This window comes from Vidua chalybeata, chromosome 6 (assembly GCF_026979565.1).
Source record: "Vidua chalybeata isolate OUT-0048 chromosome 6, bVidCha1 merged haplotype, whole genome shotgun sequence".
Classification (NCBI taxonomy): domain Eukaryota; kingdom Metazoa; phylum Chordata; class Aves; order Passeriformes; family Viduidae; genus Vidua; species Vidua chalybeata.
In genome coordinates, this window is record NC_071535.1 from 37,936,573 (window position 1) to 37,948,976 (window position 12,404).

General features: G+C 47.5%; 1 long non-coding RNA gene across 1 annotated transcript in view; it reads right to left on the reverse strand.

Moving 5' to 3' along the window:
- Positions 1-261: 261 nt before the first annotated feature.
- LOC128789744 (uncharacterized) overlaps positions 262-12,404 on the reverse strand; it is a 28,471-nt gene continuing 16,328 nt past the window's right edge. The window contains exons 2-3 of the long non-coding RNA XR_008431506.1: positions 1,757-1,927; positions 262-478 (exon numbers count right to left, since the gene is read on the reverse strand). This is a non-coding gene — a long non-coding RNA (uncharacterized LOC128789744). The remainder of the gene's footprint in view (positions 479-1,756; positions 1,928-12,404) is intronic.

Consider the following 12,404-nt stretch of genomic DNA (forward strand, 5'->3'; position numbering starts at 1 on the left):
TGTTCACACAGGGTGGGGGTGGGAAGTGGGGGATGAGGGGGGAGGTTAGGCATTGAATAAAAGGAATTAACCATTTCCCTTCTCTGACCTTTGGGAATTTCCGTATGTGAAAGTGGCAGCTTGTGTGTCTAAGAATTATAAATGATGGGACCTTGCAAGTTACTGAATGGATGTGTGACCAAAGACCACAGGCTGCTCCCTGAGCAGGACTGGGAGTGAGGAGGGCAAAGGGGATACAGAAGAAACAGGAAAGTCTGTAGATACTGGAAGATTGCATGTTTTATAGGAATGAAAACTGCTTATAGTGCTTCAGAGAGCTTGTGAAATTGCAGCTTCCCTCCACTATGCCTTAGTTCATCTCCTGTTCACAGTACACAGCAAAAAGGAGGCCAGGAAGTAAGTTTCCATGAGAAGCTCTCATGACTCAGATCTCCCTCCTGTAGGGTTTCATCAGTTTCCCTCGAACAGGGTCACCATCCTGAAAGGAAAAGAGCCATCCTGACTTGTGTTTAACTGTATGTGTATTTAATAAACATAGCGTGTGTGTGCACAATTCTTTCTAGGCCCTTAAAATGGACTTCACAGTGCTTGAAAGTGGAACTTGCATTGCTGTTTTTGAGAAACTAGTGTTTGTGCTCTAAGCCACCCTTGCTGCTGGTTCCTGGGCACTAGGCAGACATTCAGTGCACACCCCAACAGGCTCACAGCCACTCCTGTGGCACACCAGTGCACACGCGTGCAGCAGGGCTGTGGTATTTGCATTTACCAGCACCCATTACCACTGTTATTTGTGAAGAGCAGCAAATATCCCTGCGGGGGCACCCTGGCAAACTGGTGTAGGAGTAGAAATTTTATCCAGGTAGGTTTCTCTTCTCACTTTTTCTTCTCTTACCCCCCTAATCCATAGGAAAATTTGCTCTTGAGCTTAAATTATAGTCTTTTTCCTAAAGCCACCAAGGGCAAGTGAGAGGGGCTATATAAGCCTGGAGGGTATGCCAAGAAGAAAGGAGATGGCAAATACTGGCAGCTGATGAGGGTCAGCAAGACTGGTGTGAGTAGCACATATGGGGCTTCAGGCATGGCCTCATAAAAGCTGATCTTGGCCTCCCGGATATCACCCATTACTCAGTGCTCCCACAAACACACACACACGAATGGTGGGACCTATTGCAGGGCTTCAGGCAGAGTGAGCCCACAATCCCCTTTTACTTTCAAGAAGCTGTTTGGGATCACTGAACATAAGGCACTGGCTGTCTGAGTTTGTGTCACTGTATTTCATGTGCCCGAGAAGCAGCTCCAAGCTAAGCATGCACCTTCATCCTCACACCCAAAGCACACCCAGCTCTTCCTTCTCCACCAGCAACGGCAGAGAGATTTTCTAAACACAGGAGGGAAAAAAATCTGCTCATACTCACTGCTGGCTGCAATTTGCAAGATGCAGAGGAAAAAAATATGTTGCTCAGCAGGGCCCCTGCTGTATCCTGTATGGCATTTCTGTGGAACTAGCCAGGCCCATCTGTCTAAGCATTTACAAATTGTAAACCTAACAGGGGCGACCTGGGGAGTCCCAGGCCCTGCTGCTTTGCCAGGATGACAGAGCCAGACCAAAGATGCCTTATTCCCTGCCAGGCTGCCAGAAGATGGGGATGGTGGGAAGTAGGTGGCTTCTTACCCAAACTGAAGCACGCAAACAGAAGCACCCAAACTGCATTTAGGGGGAGCCTCAAGGGTGGTTTAGGAAGGAGCTCCTCCTCACCCTTCCTTTTCTTCCTCTGCTGTGGAGATGATGGGGACAGCTAAGATGGAAGCTTGTTTTCACTCTGTAGCTGAGCATCCCTTGTCCACTGCCGTCCTCAGCACTTTCATCAGTCTGTAGATGCGACACGGACCAGCCTGTGCATCAAAGGCTTGTTAAGTTACTGCTGTGCTGTGAAAGAGAGGCAAAAAAATCCTGTTGACTGTGACAAATTAGTGAAGTTCAGGGGTGGCACTCACCCTTTTATTGGAGAGCTGCTTGTGTCTGTGCACTGCTAAAGGGATTAAAGCAGCGTGTGGCATGTTTCTGGTTCTGACAGAAACTTGAACACGCTCTAGCAGAGCTATAAAGAGAAAGGCCATGTCAATGGCAGGAGGGCTGAGGAGGGCTGGGAGTGATTAGCCACACTTGGAAGGTACAGGGGGTTGTGAGCTGTACATGCAGTGTTAACTATCGAGGTGCTGAATCCTCCAAAGCATTGTGTTTGCAGCCAGAGGAGCCAGCTTTCTTTTCCTACCTGTGTTTTTGGGCACAGTGTGCTCTCCCGAGGCCTCTGGTGGTGTTGGCTCGTGCGTGCGGCTCAGCCCCTACTGCAACAATCTCCTCTAGAGATGGAGAGGGCTTTGGGGGGTGAGGGGTGGGTGTCTCCATTCCCATTCAAACCTTGCTCATTCAGCAAAGTAAAAGCATCAGACCTTGATATCACACAAGTAAATTAATGTTAATGAGATTTAAAAAATGAAAAAAAAGTCATAATATATTGGGAGGTAAGACAGTCACCATGCTAAGGCTAGCATTCATGCGAGCTTCCAAGGCAACTAGCTGATCATTAATGGGAGTTAACTTGTACCTGGTTACTCTGAGCTAGATTTCCTAAAGGTTTCAAGAAAATGGCCCCTTTGAATATGGCACAGTGCCTGCTCTGAGAATAAGCTCAGAAACTAACCCTACAGACAGCATAACCTGAATGCTATATTCCTAAGGACACCTGCCCAGTAATAGCAACACAAGTTACAAAGATGAAGATGTTAAGAGAAACCTGGCACAACAGACTTGGAGAGATGGGACAGATATGTCTGGAAGGACATCACATCAAGCACTGCTTTCCCCAAATGTACCCCTAGAGCAGGATTAGTCAGAAGCTCTCCAGATGGAGGGGACAGGATCCAGACTGGTCATTCATATACTGAAATAGATTTATATCAGCTGTCCAGGTGATCAGAGCTCACAGCCAGCTGGGTCCAGAAGGCTCTGCAAATGATGAACAGTAAAACTTGAGATGAAATTTAAGTGGAACAAAACACTTCAAACCTCCAGGAAAACTCCTAAAAATGAATAGACAGGCCATTAGGACAATGAATTAGAATCAGAATGAATAACAATTTTTAGATGCTGCAAGACAAAGCCATTTCAAGAAGTCAGCAAGAACTCATCATTGTGTATCACACTTCCTCCTGCATGATGGCATCAGTGACAGCTTGGTATCTGGTTTTCTAAGAAGTAAAGGTAAAGCAGAGATGACTAAAAGACAGGGGACTTGATGAAAGTAAGGAAAGAAATCAAACAATCCCTAGGAAGAATGCTCAAGAAAAAGAGACAGAAAAATGCCTGTTCAAAAAAGAGTAAAGTAATGCCAGTGTGAGAGGTGACAAGAGACCCTCAGATAGTGCCTCAGAAATGCAATGCTGTGCTGAGGAAGTTGAGAATAATAAATTTTCCTAGTAGCAAGGTGCAAACTGGAGACAAGGTTTTTCACATTTCTTGTGGAAAATATTTGAGATTTCAAAAATGCTATTATTCCTATTTATGTCAGGGAAAAAAAAAAACGACACCTTGGGAAAAAGATCATGAGAAATAATCCAATTTGTTCCTTCCTTTCTGTTGCCTCAACACAAAAATGAGAACAAGTACACATGTGGGACTGAGATTTGGGTTCATGTCCTAGAATGAGGTGAAAGCACTGACTCCCAGCCACTAACCCATTTACTAATCTGAGAAAAGTCTACATGCAACTGGAGAGACTGATGGGTTAAAGTATGTCAAAATGTGCTCTGGGCTCCTCATCTCTCAGCTTCATGGAGCAAGAAGGAGCAGAGCTGGACACCACCCAGCTTGTCAGTTCTGAAAAAAGCAGACCATAGCAGAGGGGAGCAGGTCAGAACAGCTCAGAGCAGCTGAGCTACAGGGACTCAGGAATTTCAAAAGCACTTTTCAGTTAGCTAAAACTCATGTGTATTGTTTAGTTAATTTTCACCAGAGACTTGGGAAATCTACCCCACAGAGTATCTTGGAACTCAAATTGCTCTGCAAATTTTTGTTTTTAATTAATCATCATTTGCATTCACAAAATTTGAAATATTTTCAGAATTTTTCCATCCACTTTTGTTTCTGCCAGAAATATTTACAGTGAATCACTAATAATGAACAAGGAGAGACACTAATAATACCATAAATCCAGGAAAAAAATACATATAAGCATATAAACATAAAAGGACTAGAGCTTGGGAAATGCCTTGCACTGTAAGAAAAAACATGGGAGACACAAGACAAAAAATTAAATGCACTAATTGAAAGCCTGTTTGAAAGGTTTGCGATAGTGGATTCACCAGCCAATCCATTGTACCTTTCAGTGCCATTGGAGAAAAGCTCATGAACACTGGAAGAATGCTGCTGTAGTCAGCCTTACTGAGAAAGGCTGAATGAACACATGTCCAGCTGCTGTTTGGAGTTTTGTGCAGTTTGTTTTTGTGGGCACCAAAGGAGTGATTTGGGCAAAATTAAAGGAAAAGATGTCTGAACATTGACCTGAAAGATCAGATGCTGACTACACTTTTAAAAACATTCCTCAAAGAAAGCACAGGATGGAGGAAATCACTCATTGTTGTTCATAAGAAATCATTTTCTAGCCTTCCTCACAAATTTGAAAAGCTAAAATACTAATCATCCAAGACACTGGTAGCCAGAAAGACCAGCTGAGGGAATTCCTGCCCTAAGTTGTACTGGAGAAGGAAAAGCACTGAATGGCCCAGGGCTTGACGGTACAGACCCCTTGTGAAGAGCCTTCAGAGCAAATACCTAGAGCCAGGTTCAGACATCAGGCAGCCTTTGAAGACATCAGTGTTCAGTGCATGCTTTTGGCAATGTTCCCAGAAGATATTTGAAAGTCTACAAACTACCCTCCATTGTTATATAAATTAATTGCTCCATAGAGCACTTATTCCTACACTTCCAGAGTTATGAGTTACACGTTCAACCGGTATAAAACTGCACAACAAGTAGATGACTTCTTTTCCTTCCTGTCTAATTCCCCTCTTTCAAGTAACCATTATTGTAAGCACTCAAATGAGCCCATACTAACTGGTTTACACTAGCAGTCAGTAAGCAAATAAGTGGGCTTTGAGATCCTGGATTCCATTGAGCAAGATGTTCAGGTGGATTAATACACCATTTCACTGGCTTGCCAGTAGCCTCAAGCTTTTGATAAGCAAGTGATCTGACCAACAGTGAGCTATCAAACCACAGGCAAAAAAATTCTTGCAGCATTTTGAAGTCTCCCTCGGGTGCTAGTTTCACATTCCTAACCAAAATGATACAACATATTATTTTCTGCTATTTGCTGAGTTTGCTTGCTTTGGCACATGACATTAAACCCCTCAATTCCCAAACTCATATTTACAATATTAGTTAGGAAGTTCTGGGAAATGCACAGGGGATTGTCAGCTGCTGCAGAATTGGGGCATGTCTTGGTTTCTCCCTGAGAGTGGGAAGTGTCAGTGAACATCCCTTGCCCGCTTACGGTCTTCCTTAGATGCCTTCTTCTGTTGCGTTCCCCTGTTCCAGTGCCATCCTGCTGGCTTTCACCCAGTTGGGCTTCTCAGCTGTCCTACACGCCAGACACCACCCATGACAGCAGAAACTCTGGCTGCCCGGACTTCTCTGGTGCCAGTGCCAGTGTCAATGCAGGCTGCAGCAATCCTTCCCCTAGTGATGCCTCATCAGACCTCACTGGGTGCCCACAAATATGGCATTCCCCTAAAGCCCACTGCATCCAAGCTGGTGCAGACCCCAGCCACATCAGTTTCCCTGCAGCAGTGTCATGTCAGCCCCACCAGGGCCAGCTGGGTGAGCCAAACTGAATTTAGACTCACTTCCCATCCCCATCTCCAAACCATGAGTCAGTGAGCTCACTCATGCCATCTGCTTGCTGCCAACTGATCCCAGGGGAGGGGTGAAGCATGCCGTGTTCTGCCCATGGGATGGGGGGCATCTGCTTCCTACAGCTAAAACTGAGCCAGAGCTACATCGTGCTATGGAAGAGGGTAAATCAAAACAAAACCTCCCCCTGACATATTGCGTGTGGTCAGTCTGACAGTGCTGCACTCTGTGTACATGACACACAGCTTCCAGGGGAAAGTACAGGAAGAGGTTAGGTATGAGAATCCCTGTGGCCTGCAATAAAACAAGAGGCTCTGGTTTAACAAGCAGTAAATGTTTCTCAGCTACACAGCACATACCAGTCTATGAGACGTCTCGCCCCCCAGAGTCTGTAGCTGACACAGTGTGGATTAGTGAAACTAAGGACAGGATGGGTCAGCAAACTGGGTGCATTTTGCAAAGGATGGTAGGGATACTGCAAGTGGGAGCTGAGTCTAGCCAAATGTGTCCACCATGAGCATTTTGGGATCCTTCTCCTGCAAGCTGGGCTGAACAAGGATGTTTTAGGTGGGAATGTGCTCTTCTTCCCCTGCCACATGGATTTTTCTCACCAAGGCGCCTTTGAGGCATGTAGTCAAGTAGTAGTTAACCTAAGGATGTCAGAGAAGGATAGCAAGGACACTTGGATGATAGGTGTGCACTCCCAGAGCACAGCACTGCCCTCAGTCACATACAAGCTATTAGCAGCCCCCTGGTGCCAGAGGAAGGACACCTTCTTAGAGCAATCTTTGGAGCAGGTGGTACAGAAACTGTCTGCCACTTGGCCCTTGGCAGGTGTCCCTTCTGTCCAGGCCAGAGGGCTTTCAAAGGAGCAGCTGCTTTGAGCCAGCCTGGTTAACTCTTGCCTGCTGATTGAATGGTGGCATTGATTTTGGTATCCCTCATGAATCTGACATCTGCAGCTGAAAGTCCTGTGACCCTGTGAGTGCACTGGCCCTCCCTCTGCCAGGGGCAGCTCCAGACACTACCATGGGCTGTGCTGACCGGCAACACTGCCTGGAGGGTCTGGCTGGACAATGAGCCAAGGCAGTGTCTCTGCCAGCATGTCCTGCACAATTTAGGCAGGACTTAAAGTTCACCTCCCCAGAGACACTCAGTAGGGAAAACAGACATAGAAATACCTCCAGCAGTGGAAAGGCGGGTGAGCGGAAGATCTGGGAGGTGCAGTAGGAGGTCAGCCCAGCCCACGCCACTCTGTGCACAGCACACAGATGGGACCGTGGTCTGTTTATCTGTAAACAGGGGCACTGTTCAGCATAAACATGAAATCAGCCTCAGCTTAGGAAGCTTCACATTCTTCTTGGTAACAGCGTGATAGAAAATAAGGCCTTGGCTTGTTGCCCTGAGTACACTGCTGAAATGGCTGGGTGAGGAGCAAGAAAGAGCTGGAACAGAAAAGTTGAGCTTTGATTTTCAACTCTGGTTACCTCAACAATGTAATTTGGGCAGTCCCAGCAAGGGAGACCCTTGGAGCTGGGTGTCTGGGGAGGATGCAGACTCCTAGGACAGCTATGAAGAACTGCTTAGCACCCTGCTTGCTTTCTGGCAAAAGCTGTCCGTGACATCTCAGGTTGCACACTTGAAGGTGCATTCTGTTGACCATAGGTATCTACAAGGCATCTATTACCCTCGTGTACAAGCATCCTCACAAGTCCCTCTCCTCTTTAGAAGTCAGGCAGAAGTGTCATCCCCATCTGATAAGTAGGGACATGAGGCACAGCAGGATCAAGTAATCATGCAAAAGCCAAAGGCTAAACCTCCACTGGCACAGCTGCTTAGCACAGATCAGAGCCATCTGTGTGAGTCCTAGGATGTATCTGCCCTGGAAAAAGAGCATCATCCATTCGAGTTCTCATATTAGGGAGATTAAATCCCAGTCTATTAGTTAGGTGATATTAATTCATGTAACCCTGTGTGACCCCCTGCTCCTTTTCATCAAATGTGAGCATATCTGCATTAAAGAACTGTCTGCTTCACAGGCAACTGGCAGGAGTAGAACAGCACCAAGTCCCTTCTGCTGATGGAGAAGGGACATTTCAGTTTCTAGCTGATGAGAAACTTTCTACTTACCATCACAGACACAGACAAAACCACTGGACATCCAGCTATATGAATACAGTTAAACCTAGGCATGAGTGTAACAAAAAAAACCCTGATATGATAAAGTTTGCAATCCTGTCCCATGGGTTGAGTTAGTGCTTTCCCTGCAGCAATTTGTTTTAGTTAGCAAGCTTTAAGTTATAACTTGCCTCCATTAGATTCGCCAAATGCTGATAATTGTCTCTTAACACTCATGCACAGACAAGACCATGGTGTTAAGGTTTCATCTGAGGCATCACTGCACAGCAAATAGCAAGGGACATAACACTGACTCCTCAAGCCTGTGAAAGGCTGAGGAGGCTTCACAGTCCCAAATTTGAGTGTTGATACAGCAATCCTCTTGCTGTGACCTTCCAATTCCCCACCCAACCTTTACCTAGGGAACCATTCTGGGAGACAGACTGACCAAGGTGCATCCAAACCTAGGTTCTTGGTGTCAAAAGAGAGAATCATGCTGGTCACTTATTTTACAGGAAAATCCCCATTATACCTCCATTTCCCCTCCTTGCTAGGAACATCCATGGGTGACTGGCTCACATTTGCCACAGTATTTCTAAGAGCAGCCTGTGAGCTCTGCAGTTCCTCCCCAGCAGGAAGCCAGAACAGCACTGTGGTCTCCCTGCCAGGCCTTGAGGACAGAGTACGGGAAGGGAGTTTTGGGTGAAAGCAGCCATATTTTTCCACTGCACATGGGTTAGTTTATTCCCCACTCTTATTCCACTGGAGAACTCTTTAGAAGAAGAGACGTGCATGCTATTTGCCTACTTACATTTACCTTGGGGAATCTTTCCAGACATTGTCCCCAAAAGCATCTCATTTCTGAGACATTAAAAAGCCACCCTATTCAAATGCAAATCAAGTCCTTCCTGACAATAACTGTTGAGTAATTTTGACGTCAATACAAGCACTCTAGCCGGACGTTCCAAGAATAGACCTGGTGTTTGGGAACGGAGCAAAAAGGAAGCGACCACAGATAATACACAGGAGCAACTCTTTAAAGGAGAGACTGTGAGGGGAAGATAGCACAGCTGGGGGTATCAGGTACCAATGTATGAGAGGTTTAGAGCAAGGGACACACATGGAAAGGTAGACTGGAGAGGGCTGAGGCTTCCTCAGAACCTAGGGGGATAATGCTGGGGCTTTCATCTTAGTTGAGTCCACTTGCCCACAGCCAACCCCAAGCTCTTTCCCTTAGGCTGCATTTTGACAAAGATTTATACATTTGGATCTTGCTTAGGTGCCTCTTCTCTGTGCTGTTTTATACAATGTGCCCTCTGGAAGTTTTCTTCTGCCAAGTGCGTGCTTTTATGTTCCTAAGGCTGGTTGCAGACAGGACACAGAACTTGCTGCCTTCAGAGGGAAAGTCCTTCAACCAGAACTTGATACCAAAAAGTACATTCAGCCACAGCACTATCCCACCCCAAGCAAGAGATGCACACAGCAGATAGGGCTGATGGGTTGATAGAGCAAACTGCTGGCCCCCTCAAGGCTCTCCAAGGCAAATAGCATGCTCTAGAGCTGAAGTAGACCCCTTAGGAAATATGATCCAGCAGAGATGCCATTGATGTGCCTGCGTGATCAGAGGAATACATGCAGGGCTTCCCGAGTGCTGTGGCATTTGAGCACTATATGGAATACAATGGCCTTTCTGCCTGTTTTGGAAATTTCTGACATTCTAAGTACAATTGTATTTGTAATGGTTACATCTGCTTTCTGATCTCCTTTCTGACTGCTCATCATCCACTAGCGAGCCCTCAGGTACAAATCTCTTCTTAGCTCTGCCCTGTCCTACTACTTCATCTTGTGCTAATTAATCACTGAGGGCTCCAAGCTTTAGAGCATTAACCCATTCACATCTGAAAAACCTCCCTTTCCCATTCACAATGAGTCACATATTTATCTGCTAAGGATTAAGTAATCGGTGAAGCCTGAAATCATCTCATTATGGTAGGCAATTATTCCATCACCATTCTTTTGCAAAGCTGACATCCAAATTCACAAGGCAAAGCAGTGAGAGAGATGGGGAATACACATGGTTGTTCAAACCTTGAGTTCTTCTGTAGCCATCAGCAAAAACTTTTCATGAAAATGCTTTCTCATTATTTCATGCAAACCTAAGCATAGCCTCAGCAGTTGGGAGTCCACCTTTAGTCATGGGTAGGACCAGATTTACATCCTGATGGCCCTTCTGCCCTTTTCTAGGAGACTACAGATATTCTCTTTCTACTAGAAAGTGCCATGGTAAAATGCTAATGTGCTGAACAAGAAGGTGTCATCAGTTTATGCCTCGCTAAGAACAGCTGATCAATAGATGCCATCTGCTCTTCTCTGTGGCCTGCTTCTCTTCCATATCTTGGAGGACAACAGCACATATCTACATCATGAGAGGGCTGCACTGCATGTGCTCCCAAACCTGTTCCCCTCCTCCCATACATTTTCTATCAGCTGTGGATTTCTTAGAGGGGACAGTGAAGACATGGTTGCTGGGGCATGCAGTCCCTGTTCTGCCATTGGCTTGTGTGATGTGCTACAGACCATGGCACAGGGTGACCACATAGCTGCACAACATCCCAACCAGACTTGGCCCTAGCTTCTCACCTGAATGCTGGTGTTCCCATCTTGGCTGTGCACAGGAAAGAGAAAAACACCTTACGGGTTTCCTATTTCATCCCTCCTTTTATCTTCATACAGGTTTGGAAATATTTCAGTACATTTAAAGGGAGGGAGATGTTCTCCAGTAAATGTAGCTTTATCAGGAGGGAAAAAAAGAGAGATGGCAGTAAATAAAGTGCACAATTGCTGAAGCACAGTGGACATATGGACCTCAAAAGAAGTGCTGACCTCACCCCTTCTAATGAATATGATCTATATTGCTCATACAGAGAAGGCTACTGTCAGGAAATGGAGCACCATCTAACCCTGCTGCGGATCCTTCTGCTGGCTGCGGGGCCCCTGGCAGCGAGACCCCTGCCTTGCCTTTGGGCAAGGAAGGGCATGGGTTGTCCCAGGCTGGGGGGCTGGCTCTGGGTGCCCAAGGCATGCCCTCATGCACCTGGGCCACTCTGGGGCACGTCCAGGCAAGGCCCTACCCTGCGCCGGGCTCCAGACTTTCTTCAGCTGTATCAAGAAGAGGGAAACAAGCTCCTGAAACCCTTGGCTGATTTCATCTGGACCCTGCAGGTACAAAAACTATTTCCAGGCTCCCCCAGCCCAGGCTTACCATATTACAAAGTTCATTTCATGTTTAAAGTGGAGAGACACCTCAGATATTCTTCAGACACCCAGTTTCCTTCTCTGGGATGCCTCCAGAAACCTCTCATCATCTTCATCCTTGGGTGAGGCCAGGCAGACTGGCATCCTCAGCCAGCCATTCCCACCGCTTCCTGCCACATCCACACTCCTTCACTCGCTCCCCATGACCACTGGTGTCCGTAGCGTGTGGCCATCCCCTCTCTGCGTGATCCCTTGCTCCCACCTGCGGGATCCCTGGCTCCCAGGGGGGATGCAGGGCCGAGCCCAGCAAACACGGGCGCCTGCCTGCGGCAGGCAGGGGTAGCGGGCAGGAGGCGGGCAGCGCGCCGGGCCGGGCGTACAGCACAGGAAGCACCTGCTCCTGAAGTGACGGCTCTCTTATCTGACCCCAGTCACATCAGGTGGTTTCCTTGTTTGCCTTGGCAGCAGGCCCCCGCGGCCCCCTCCGGCTGCCACTGGCGAACTGCTCCTCCGCTCCATTTTTTTTTTCCAGGAAAAAGCGCCCATTGATCTGAAGAGAAAAATGCCCAGCGATATTCCCATTGCACTCCTCTGGCTGCCACTTTCTCTGCTTGGGGCAATGGTGGGGAACAGGGATGAGTGGCGTGGGATGAACCCCCTCAATCCCACACTAAAGCTGTCGATGTGCTTGTCCACCATCATGCAATGCAGATTCCTCTCTCCCGTGAAAAAGCAGAGGATGAGGACCCCTGTGCAGGGGTCGTGAATGGTGGGCGGCTGTTGCACCCACTGTGGACAATGGGAGAGGGATACAATTTACCGCAGACCAAGGGTCGCCACGTGGGGCCTCGTGACTCCCTCTGACTCCCTGACTCCCTCGAGCCAGAGTGTCAGGGCTTGAGAAAATTAAATCAATGCTTGCGGTTCCTCTTCCTTCCCCCCTCCGTGCCTGCCTCGGTCTGGATAATTTATGGAATGACGGCTGGTCCCGGCTGCAGGGCGGCCATGCCGGAGGCCTCCCCCAGGCAGCACCAGAGGAGAGCCCACCTGGCCGCCGAGGTGCCGCATGGCATCCCGCCACCATCCCGGGAGCCAGGAGCTTTCAGAAGCAATTCCCCGC